The following is a 12,576-nucleotide window of genomic DNA, read 5'->3' as shown; positions in this document are numbered from 1 at the left end:
TTCATGCAAGATTTTATGGAAGGAGAAGATAGAGTGCAAACACGTTTGACCCAATTATTGCACTTGGAAGAGAAGAGGGATGAAGCATTCGAAAAGTTTACTAAACATCAAGGAGTTGTTAAGAGATGGTTTGACAAAATGGAAAAGGTTAAAGAATTTTGAATTTCAAATCTAGTACTTCGATGGGATAAGGCACATGAAAAGAAAGGTTGACATGACAAGTTTGATAATCTATGGAAAGGTCCTTATCACATTTTTGAAATTTTGGGAGATAGTGCATTCAAGCTTAAGACTCTAATAGGAAAGGAAGTCCAATTGCCTATCAATGGGCAATTCCTCAAGCATTATTCCTACCCTTAGGTTTTCTTTGTGAAGCCTAACTTGTTCATAGTTAGTTTAGGTTTTCCTTTGTGGTGTGTTTTTGTTTTTGTTTCTTTTTCCTTTTTTTTAGTTAGGTGGGCATTTTGGTTTTTCTCCCCTCTCCTGGTTAGGAGTTTTGGCTTTCCGTAGTTTAGGTTTCTTTCCTTTGTTTGTTTTGTTTTCTTTTTCCCTAGGTTGTCTTCCTTGGGTAGTTCGCTTTTCTCTCTTCTTTTGGTTTGGTTTCGGTTTTGGCTTTTGCTAGGTGGCTCATAGCTATGAGAATCTCCTTTTTTCAAGTGGAATGGTGTCATGATCTGGTTACTTCATCTGAAGACTTCGCCAAGTTTTGTTTATTTCATGTCTTGAATAATCTTTATGAAAAGCATTAAAATCTCTACTATCCTTCATATATTTTTAGTAGGTTAGAAAGCATACTTGACTCTAAAGGTTAATCATACATTGTGTCTTGATGCATGAACTCTGAGGTTGCCACATATTTCACACTCTTAACTATTCCTCTAAGTCCATTTATGTGTCTTTGGAAAGGTCATGACTTGTGAAAATTTTAAAAATCTTGCTTCAGCACCACTGTAACTCCTAAACCCATGATAAGCTTCATTTCTTGCAAGCCAAGAGAAAAGAGAGAAATGAAATACAAAAAAGAAGAAGAGAAAAATGATGAAATAATGAGATTGGCTTTGGGGTTACGTGGAAATCTCCATAGGTGTTCTAAAGAATAATTCACCGGAAGTGGAGCAATCTCCGTTGGTTTTACAGTGACAACTCCGTCGGGGCTATGGATGCCTGACTGGCAGTGAGGCAATGTCTAGGATGCTTTTGAAGTCAAGAGGAATCAATAACTTGTCATGATTAATCCTAGGATTTTTGAGTGGTCTTTTTGAGATGGAATTAATATAAATTGCAGACACTCAGGTTGTCGCAAAGTAAATGTGTTTTTGATCCAATATATGCTTATTCTCCCCTTTTGAGCTTATTTTCTCTCTTATTGATTCAGATTAAGTCTTATCCTTGAAATGCTTGTAACATTTCACTTGTGGAGTCGCCAGATGTTGTGACCGCCAGTCACCATCACTCCAACCGGGGCCCCCTTTCTATTTTTAAAAAAAACTTTGGCCAGTTTTTGCGGAGCGCAAGACTGAAGGAGACAAAGATTTAATCCCATTTAAGAAATATACCAGCTGTTCCCTAAAATTCCAGAGTGCAATTTTCAGGAAATGAAGGAAAGAAATGAAGGATTTTATCCTTCATTCCTTAAAAAGCTCACTCCCTAAAATTTTTCAGCGCAATTTTTAGGAAGTTAAGGAAGGAAATGAAGAATTTTGTCCTTCATTCCTTAAAAAGCTCGCTCCCTAAAATTTCGGAGAGAAATTTTAAAGAAATGAAGGATTTTATCCTTCATTCCTTAAAAAGCCTGCTCCCTAAAATTCTATAGCGTAGTTTTCAGGAAATAGAGGAATGTTTTGATGAAGGATTCTATCCTTCATTCCTTGAAAATCTCACTTTCATAAAACAACAAGTGCAAGTCAGTAGGAGTGAAGGAAATATTATGCAAAGGAAAAATCCTCAATTCTGAAAAAGCCCACTCTTGTAAATTGGTTGAAAAATTGTGAAAAGTGAAAAATTGAAAATTTTGCAAAAAAATCAAAAATTTAGAGGAAGGATGAATTTTCTTTTGAAGTGAAAGTTGGAATCAGAGAGAAAAAGCGAAAAAATGATTTTACTTCAAAAGATTTTTTTTGGATTTACATAAAAATATTAAATATTAGTTTTACTAATATTTAATTTGATTTTTTTTGAATAATAACCCAAAAAATAAAAATGGAGAAAAAGTTGCAAATAAATTTGATTTTTCATTTAAAAATGGAAGTTAATTAAATAAATTTTTTTTTAATTGATATTTAATTAATAAAAAAAAAATCAAAATAGAAATACTTAGCTTCATCATGAAGTTAAGAGCATTAAAGATAGCAACTTTTTGAATCAAGTAGCAAAAAGCCGAGAAGTGGCACAAAAATTGGAAACCTTAATGGTTAAGTAAAGTAGCTGCCTAATTTTAGTCTGTAGCTTTAAAGGCATCTTTTTTGAAGGATGATTTCTATAAGAAACCCTCTCATTCATTCAGGCTCACATAGAAATTTGAAGAGCAGATCGAGAATAGGAGTAAGATTTGAGGAGTTCAAAGAAGTAGATTTTTTGAAATTGTTGAGGAGTTTTCTGGGAATTCATGTCAGAAGATTTTGAATCCTATCAGAAAGGATTTTTCTTTGCAGTGAGTTGTGGAATTTCATATTTCTCGCAGAAGTGTTAAAAAGTGAATCTTGAAAGGAGTATGGAAATTTTGGCAAAAATCCAAAATCTTTGACTTATGGACAAGTCATATCTGTTGTTTTTAATGCTTTCCTTGCATAGTCTTATGTATGTACATTTTCTATTTTGCAGGAAAGGAAAATGGTAGAGCCTAGGGGAATAGCAGAAATGTGACGACAATTGATAAAGAATGAAAGGAGAGGATTCTATCCTAAATCCAAAATCATGTCAAAGTGGACAGAAATTGGAGATACAAGTCTTGGCAGCCTTGATTTGAAAGATTTTAACTGGAGAATGCTCAGATATAATGACTATCACCCAACACACCTGGCTACAAAAATTGTGAGAAGTGGAATTTTTGCTACAGCTAGTTGCCCTACTTCTTTTCAGCATCGAGAGTTAATCATGGAATGTACCAAGCATTACAGTCCTAGAGACAGAACCATCCAGGATTCTGAACGAAATATTCTACCATATTTTTCTCCAACATCCATTTCTGAATCATTTGGAATTCCTTCGAATCCAAGGATGGTCACAAAAACACAAGAGCAAGCACTGAGAATCTATACATCTGGAATCAATTTTTGTGAAGAAATAATTAACAAAAGATGGTTTAAAAAGAATAGACCACATCATTCCAAGATTCGTAAAGAAATAGTATGGCTCAACTTGCAGAGGGAATAGAGTGATATGGTCATGATGTTGAGTCACGTATTTGCCATGCCTTATTCTTATAGGTTTGAATCTTGGATGTGGTATTTTATTGAGCAGGTAATGGAGGAAGGTAACAAAATAGATTGGGTTGGGCTCATAAGTGATAACCTAAATGAGCAGTTGATGAATCTAGAGCATACAAGGAAATTTTACATGAGCTCCTATGTCATCTACATGCTAGCACGGAGGAAAAATTATGATGGACTATGATGCAAAAGACCAATTGGAAGTGGAAGCCAACACCTCAAAGTCCACAAATGTTACCCACAGTTGCATTTGTATTCAAAGGATGATTACATGAGGGTTAATGATATATGTTCCATGCACATAGTAAAAACACTAAAAAAGAGGCTACATATAAGAATGTCAATGGGTGCAATGAAGTTGGTTGAAGAATATGGTGCCTGGTTCATTCAGTTTCCTATCATTTCATACATCTGAGTTCAAGGATTCTCCACGGAGCCATACAAACATCCTAGGTATCCAACGGATAAGATGGTCTTGTTAGAGCTTACTCGACAACTTACTACCTAGGACAAGATTCAGAAACGGAAGAAGAATTTGGGATTGTAGTTTCCAATTTCCATAGGAGAAGGGAAAATGAAGGTATGCCCATGTCTAAAAGCTGCAGAGAAATCATCAGATGAGCTCCACTTCTTTTTCCTTCCGCTTTATCCAAAGAGGAATGATTTTGATCCTTTCAACAAGAACTCATCAGCAGGAGGGTCAAAGTACCAACATGAGGTTCACCTTGAAGACTTTTGGGAAAATGTAGTAGACGAGAATGAGATTAGAAATAGATTGCATTCAAGACTACCATTGAACATTATTAAAACATGCAACATATTCAAGGTTCCTGATAAAATGGAGGAGGACCCAAATGTGATGCGAAAAGGATTCAATCCAAAAATGACAGCTTAACCATTTGATTGGAAGAAGAAAGAAATTATAGATCTCAAAACCCTTTCAAAACCAGTGTTAGATTTTACAAAATGGTGGATCGAGCGTAAGCTTGAAAAATTAGTTGCACCAGCTAATGGATTCACATATAGGATGCTTGGCCACAGACCACTCAGGGATGAAAGATCAAGACAAATATCTAAATGGACTGTTGAAGAAAGGGGAACTCCATTCGAAGATGTAGGAACCAAGAAAGGGAAGGAGGTACCTCAAGAAAAGCATCCTAGGATTGAGAAAGTCATCTAGGAATCTCAAAATACGAAGCAGAAACACAGAGATGCTCCCTCTTCTCCAAGTCGAACTCCAAGTGTCTAAGAGATAGAAACTTTTGAAAGGCAGGATGTAGGTACAAGTATAAGGAGATTTGAGCAAGAAGACAATTTGGATAGGCCAATTCATGATAGGTTGAGTATAAATGCTTATGAAAAATCCATGCAAGAAAGAGGGAGAGATCAAAATATTGCTACAAAAGAAAGTCTTGCTACCATCTTAGGGCGAGAAATGATCAATGATGGAGATGGTCCACTAGAGGAAGAAACTCCAGGGATAGCAATATAGCTTCCAAGTGCCAAAGCTATAGTTCCTGAGGTTACAATGGATAGTCCAGGAGGTGAAGAAGAGATTGAAATTCAAGCGATCCAAAGGAAAGAACAATTGTGAATTCTGAGGGACCAAAGTATACCCATTCCGGAATAGTTGAAGCAACGAATTCAATTGCATCAACAAAAGGAGGTTGATCCAGCAATTGAATTACAAGAAATTTTGGACCGATCAAACCAATCAAAAGAACAAGGGAAACCAAAAAGATATACTAAATTCATCAGAGGAGAATCAGGATCCAGAATCTTGCAGATTGCGACTCCCACAGTTGACATAGGGAAAATCAGATTGCTCCACATGAATATCATGTTATAGAAGTAATTCTTGATTGGGCCTCCTGAGAGTAAATATTGGAAGAATTTGATGACTCCACACAGGCTTTGAAGGATAGGCTGAAGAAAGTAGAAGAAGGGTATGAAAAGCAGAAAAGAGAAATTCGGGACTTGTGTCAGTACATCAATAACTTGCCTCATCCAGTATAGGTGTTACTAGTGAAGTGGTAGGTGATATTGACAGAATCAAGAGGATTTCTTAGGGTGCAAAGATTTAGATCAAAGAAATTCAGGAGGTAGCCTTCAAACATGCAGAAGAATTAGTGGAAGTGCACAATAGGGCATTGGTTGTAGTCTCTAGGATTCAGTGCATGGAGGAATCATGGGTGGATGAGCATATTTACCAAGAAGAGGTGATTGCCGACATTCAGAGTCTGATGGATACCCCAAAGCAAGAATTGATTGATGGTCTAGTTATCAATGAGGGAGATTTCTATGATTTTATTCGATAGTATAGTACAGTGATCATGGATAAGGAAATGTTCGAGAGCTTTACCAAGGAATCCAGTCGATGGAAAAATATTGTTGATAACATCAAGCAAGGAATATCAAATGCAGTTGTATCCTTGTTATCACAAAGATTAGGGGAAGAGGAAATGACAACTGATAATCTAAAACTCAAGTTAGACGAATTCTTTTAGCTAAATGTATATGGAAGAGATGATTTTGATAACTTCTCCATCTTCTCAAATATAATGGACACTACTAAGGACTTACTACCAGATTGGGATGAAAGCTTGGGAAAAGTAGAAAGAGAAATTGCAGTTCTAGAATTCAAGCAAGAATCTACACTAAGCATCAGTACAGAGGAGTTAGAAATAGTATTAGATCAATTTTGATCTTTTAGGCGAAGAAATCAAGGATAGATGCATTAAATGTAGAGTGGGTGTGCATAGGGATCATTTATTACATCCCACTCCTTCTTAAATTAGTATGCATGGTAGGCATTTATTACCCACTACAATAGTGGATTCCTTATGGCATTAATGTAGATTCCTTTCCATTGCCCTAACCCTAATTAGGGCTGATGTGGCATGATCTCGGCCACCGGTTATTGTGATCATCCGGGCCACCCATATTAATCGAGGGCCTATATAAAGGCCCCATTCCTCATTTGTAAGGGAATATTTTTATGAGATTCTTGCTATGAGCTACTAAGATAATAAATTTTTCATTGTAGTTTGGTGAATACTTGACGTGTCTTAGTGCTTGCTTGTTCTTCTAAATTTCTTCAAGTAGATTAAGTTTAGTATAGTCAATGTGTGGTGATTACAATGGAGAATATGATGGTGTATTGATGAATTCCTTTGGTTCATACTTTTGACATTTTAGTGATTCTAATTTGTTTTGTAAAGTTAGCCTAAACCTCTTTCATGCATATGCTCAACTTCTATCTAATGTATACATTGTTCTTTGTGATGGTGTATGCGGTGATATGAAAATCTTTGGCATAACCCTTGAAGATTGCACTGGTTCATGCTTAGTTGTAGTATAACTTTGCAAAGCAAAATTTAGTAAATTGAGGAATTTTTCCACTAGAATACTATTTTGTTGTTATCACTACCCTTAGGATTAGAATAGAATTCCTAAACCCCTTCCTATTTAATTTTTGCATATTCTGTGAAAAATCCAAAAAAAAAAAAGCGCTTCATTGCAAAACCTTAAGATAGCTCCCACATCTAGTATGGCTTGAAATGAATATGAATAAACACGTAAGGCCCCCTTGTGATCATCAGCAAATCACATCAACCATCGATCTTATCCAAATTCAGGACCTGGCATTAATGGAACCTTGAAGTCATTGTATGATCTTCTAGCAATCTTATCATGCACAAGACTTTATTCAAGAGAGGATAAGATATTTTGGTATTTTTTTCTACTATTTGGTGAGTCATAAAACACACATCAACAAAAATTGGCGCTAGAAGGAGGGCTTGACTAAAAGATTTCATAGCAGTTTCACATACTGGAGAACATTAATTCATCCTCGCTCAAGGTACATTGAAGATCCTTGAGATTCACCCCAGGAGCGCATGAATTACAAGAGCTGAGTTTTGATGTGAAGCCTAGGCGAGGAAATAAAGAAGCATCTACAAGATAGAATTCACGAAGTGTAGTTGATCTCTCAAGGATATTCCAAACTCCACCACCTCAACATCAAGCACAAGGATCAATCCAAGGATGAGTTCCACCAGGAGCTACACAAATTCAATAGTTATTTGTGCAAATACCTATTCAAGTTATTTCACCTAGAATTGTTCAACAACAAGTTCCAGCAATGGCGTTCACAGAATGCATCACCCCTTGCAACATTTGCTGCATACAATAATATGTCAAAGAATCCTGAACACTTTTGTTCTAAATTCTTTGTGAATGATGTCAACCGCACTGCTGATGAACACATTAAATTTTTTGAGGATAGCCTCTAGAATAGAAACGTGCAAGATGAGGATGTTGCATGTAGACTATTCCCTTATTCATTGGGTGAAGAATAATTTTACTGGTATATCAACCTACCTTCAAATTCAATACAGACTTTGCAACAGTTGAAGGAGGCATTCTCGAGAAGTTTAGATTGCCTAACACCCCTATAGAATTGTATAGGCAGTTTGTTGAGATAAGGAGATAAGAACATAAGTCAATTGTTGCTTTCAATAATCAATTTCAAAGGGGTTATTCGAGATTGCATGATCCATATCACATAGGAGATGATGTAGCATGACTTATCTACTATACAGCCCTAGATTGTTTCACATCTATGTTTGTTCAAAAAATTCATCCAGCTCCTGCAATTTTTATCCAAGCATATGCTGAGGCGGAGAAAGTTAGTTTACAATCACAGGCAACTACGAATGGAGCACCTACCTATTTTGGAAATGAAAATACATTGAATCAAGGATCTTTGAATTATGCTCCAACTATCAATCCAGTTCATGCCCCTCTGAGCCAGTTGGTGTTACACCTTGTAGAACCTATGTCGCAGGCAATGCCCACACAACCAATTTATCTCCAAAACACAAAAAATTCTACAAGGACCTAAGAGGAAAAGGATGAGATGAGAGATTTGATTGAACAAGTCAAAAAGTTGTCCAATAAGGTCACTTACCTTAGATATCAAAATAATCAGTTGCAAAATGCACAAAGGAATTATCAGTCATATCAAGGCAGTAACTGAGGTTATCAAGGAAATCCCCCTCCACATCACGATGGTAATCAAGGGCACAATCAAGGATTCCATGAAGGTAATCAAGGATATCATAATAATAACCAAGGTCATCAAAGAAGATCATGGAACACTAATCCAAATAATGGGGGCGGATCATCACCATTGGATAATCCTCCATCTGAGAATCACCCAGCTGATAAAGTTTTCTTAGCAGAAGCTACACTATCTAGATGGTGTAGATTACATGAGACTAGTCAATATTCTGAATTACAGTGTCACAAATTTTGAAGAGCAACGGATATTTTCAAGGGAGAACTGAGGAACACTACCACATCTAAGAATCCTCCTCCTATGGGATATGAGATGGTACCCTCAACAAGATATGACCAAGCATTGGTTTTTGATGATTTTAAGTTTCCTCCTCCTGATTCTCAAGATTACATGCCAATACAAGCTAATCAAAAATTCCCACCAGCTTTAGCAAATGGTCCTATAGAGATGTCGCGTTATCAAGTCCCATCAAAAAATCAACCTCCACCAGTATCCCCAAATGAATCACTACATAAGGATGGGTTTCTATTCCCTCATCTATATAATAGTGTCTTGGTGGAACGAATAGGTGAAGTGCAAGCTTATCAACAATCATCTGGTAATACTCCAATAAAGATGTATCAGAGGAATTATAGGAACCATGATCCATTAACATCATTAGTTTCTCCAAATAACTTTTCAACTCCCTCGCATCCAAATGCTAACAATAATCCTGAGCCTCTCAGAGACTCCCTCGAATATCGACAACTCACAAGCTCTCAAGGAGATAGAGGCCAATCTCCCATGACAAATTCTTCACAAAGTGATAAAGGAAAGAATAATCTTCAATCCTCTGCTCAACAAGGAGAACAAAGGCAATGTGAAAATCTAGGACAAAAATAGAAAGGAAGTCCTTCTAGAGAGGAATTGAAAATGCTGAGTTCTTATGTACTAGAGGAATTCAAGAAAATTAAAGTGAGTCTTCCACTATATGAATTGATGAAGATTTCAAAAATTAGAGATACATTATTGGAAAGTTTCAATGATGCCCCCAAAAAGATTGTTTCTCAAAATGTATCACATCCTCCAAGAGGGGTATCAAATGTCCAACAATACAATTTTGCGCAAAATACCAATGTTGCAGATGATGTATCACCATATGCATCTAAGCTTGCTCAGAATCCTTCAAGTTTCATTGGAATGGTGCAAATCTCTCAGGATGATCAGAAGGTTACATCAAATGGACAAGTATCTTCAAAATATCCATCACTAGAAATGATCAAAGATAATTCTCCTATAGTGGAAAGTTCCATGACAACTCAAAATGGGAGAAATTCTATACATAGGAATGAGACATTCAGGGTAAACTTTAAGAAAGCCGCCTCCAAAAAAAGATATAAAATATTGGTGAATCTTTCATTATTTTGAAAAAAAAAATTATTTATATTGGCAAAACTCTCAATTTTTTATTCTAAATATGATTAATTTTGGCGATTATTTTTGAATCATAATTTTTTTTGTATAAAATATTGATGAATCTCAATATTAATAGGAAGTTCATTAATCACCATGGAATATTGCAAATAAAAATTGAACATTCTTTTACATTGTGGAATGTTATGAGAATCATTACACATACTTTAAATCAATGGTGAATAATAAATATTGGTGATATATCCCTAAATTAACTAATAATTATGACAATTATTGGTCAGTTCAATTTAATTTCTCCAATAATATTTTATATTTAGGTAACTCAAATCTATTCATGTAAAAAATATTGTGGCGAATATTTGAGTTTAAATTTTTCAATAAAATAAATTATTGAGCGATTTTAAATATTCTAGAACTGAAATTTATAAAACTATGGTGATTTAGGTTGTATCAAATCTTAAATTATTCACCAAATTACTAGCCAAAAAATTATAAAATTAGCCAATTTATGAATATTAGCCACTAAATTATACCCTAGAGACATTTGATTCAAAAGGGCAGAAGCCAGTGGTTTTTTTATCAAGGGAAGGAGGAACTTGCACCTTTCCTAGTATCTATTAGAATTTTCAAAAAAATGTTACATAATTGTTTAATTGACTCGTGTGCATCATGTAATGTAATGCCATTGGACATATATAGAAAGTTGGGATTGATTCCACTTTAGACTGACAAGAAAGTCACACAATTGGATAAAACTAAAGTCCCAGTCATGGTAGAGTTGAATAATATTCACATGCAATTGGCCTTTGATCTACGTGTTCAAAGTTGTATTGACATATCTGTTGTGGATATTCCTGAAGGGTATGGCATGCTTCTTAGTAGAGATTGGGCAAGGAAATTGAAATGTTATATTGCAATGAACTTTTCACACATGTGCCTCCCATGGAAGGGAATTCCCAATCAAATAAGGATAGAGAGCACTCCAAGGCTCCGGTTTTTTATCACTGAGTATGGTGAACACAATGAGATCTTGTTTATGGAAACCACTTTGGGATCATATATTCCCAAAACTAGAGAGGTTTTGATGTTGCAAGGTTACAATCAAGGGGGATGTCCTGATGTGACTCCAACTTTCGCAAAGGTACCAGTTATGGATAATTCAGAACCATTGCTGAATAAAGGAATGTTTGAGAATTTTAGGAATTTTGTCCTAAAAAGCATTAAGCAAGAAGTTGAACTAGGAAAAGGTGCATCCATTCAAAATCTATTTTTAGCCAACTGGTGTAGAATACATGATGCTTTTCATTCTTAGATATCATGCACCATGTGCAAAGAAGCAATTGCACAAGTTTCCAAAATGGTTCTACAAGCATGGATAACAGAAAATCTGGTCAAAATGAACTCATCCTGTATGAAAATTTTAGACTCACAACAAGAAAGAATTCGAGAAGGTGAAATAGGACAAGAAGAACATAAAAAAGAATCCAAGGATTCAAAGATAAAATCACCCATGGAATATGAAAATGATCAAGTATGGACTCTATCCTTTGATGGATCCAAATGAAAGAAAGGTAGTGGATGTGGTGTTGAACTCATTAGCCCAACTGGAGAAACATATTTGGCATCACATAGGTTGCAATTCCCTTGTACTAATAATGTGGCTGAGTATGAATCATTGGTCATTGGATTGCTCCTTGCTATGCAAAAGGGTTTCGAAATCCTACATGTACGTGGAGATCCAGACATAGTCATTGGATAGGTACGGAAGAAATATACATGCCATGATAAAATATTGGGTTGGTATCACAATAGAGTTTGGGACCTAATCAAAAGCTTTGATGCTTTCAATATTAAAAGGATATGTCAAACAAGCAATCCAGTAGCAAACTCTTTGGCTCAATCTGCAAGTTCATTAGAACCATTAGCCATTGATTTTGTGAAGAAATTTACAATTGAGCTAACTTCAGTACCATCAGTTCCTTACAACATCACAAATTTTCAAGTGTTTGAAGATGACAAGCATATTCTTGATTTTTTGAAAAACTCGAGGGTATTTGAAGCACAAGTCATAGATGAAGGAGAACAACAACAAGCTCAATTTAAAATCGATTAGATGATGAATTTAAGGATAAATACCATTCCAAAAGGAATGATTGAACTAGAGAGAATTTTTGATGCTGACAGACTAAGTTCCCTCAAGTACCAAAGTACTGAAGGAGGGAAATGTGAAAAGGTGAACTTGGGAATGAGAGAAAATGTCAAGAATGTATTTATCGAGAAATTTTGTACCCCCCTAGAAAAGGAGGAAATATTGGCGCTTATGAAGCAGTTCCCTAATGTGATTGCTTGGGAATATGAAGATCTGAAGACATATGATACGTCTCTCATTACACATACTATTCTGTTAAAGCAAAACAGTAAACCATTTAGACAAAGGCAGAGACCAATGAATCCATTGTTAGAACCACTAATACATCAAGAAGTGAAGAAGTTATTGTCAACAAGGATTATATTCCCAGTTTGACACTCAACGTGGGTTGCCAACCTTGTACCTATTAGAAAGAAGAATGGAGAGATAAGTTTTTGCATGGACTTTAGAAATCTCAACAGAGCTTCAAAGGAGGATAATTATCCAGTGTCATCATTAGATGA

General features: G+C 35.6%; 1 protein-coding gene across 1 annotated transcript in view; it reads left to right on the top strand.

Annotated features, from left to right (window-relative positions):
* The window catches only part of LOC149560875 (cytochrome P450 78A4-like), a 55,474-nt gene that overhangs the window by 28,072 nt on the left and 14,826 nt on the right, over positions 1-12,576 (top strand). The window lies entirely within an intron of this gene.

Source organism: Cupressus sempervirens, chromosome 4 (genome assembly GCF_028749045.1).
Source record: "Cupressus sempervirens isolate cs-2001-9-10 chromosome 4, ASM2874904v1, whole genome shotgun sequence".
Classification (NCBI taxonomy): domain Eukaryota; kingdom Viridiplantae; phylum Streptophyta; class Pinopsida; order Cupressales; family Cupressaceae; genus Cupressus; species Cupressus sempervirens.
The sequence above is the reverse complement of the archived record's forward strand: the minus strand, read 5'-3'. Positions and strand labels throughout refer to the sequence as shown.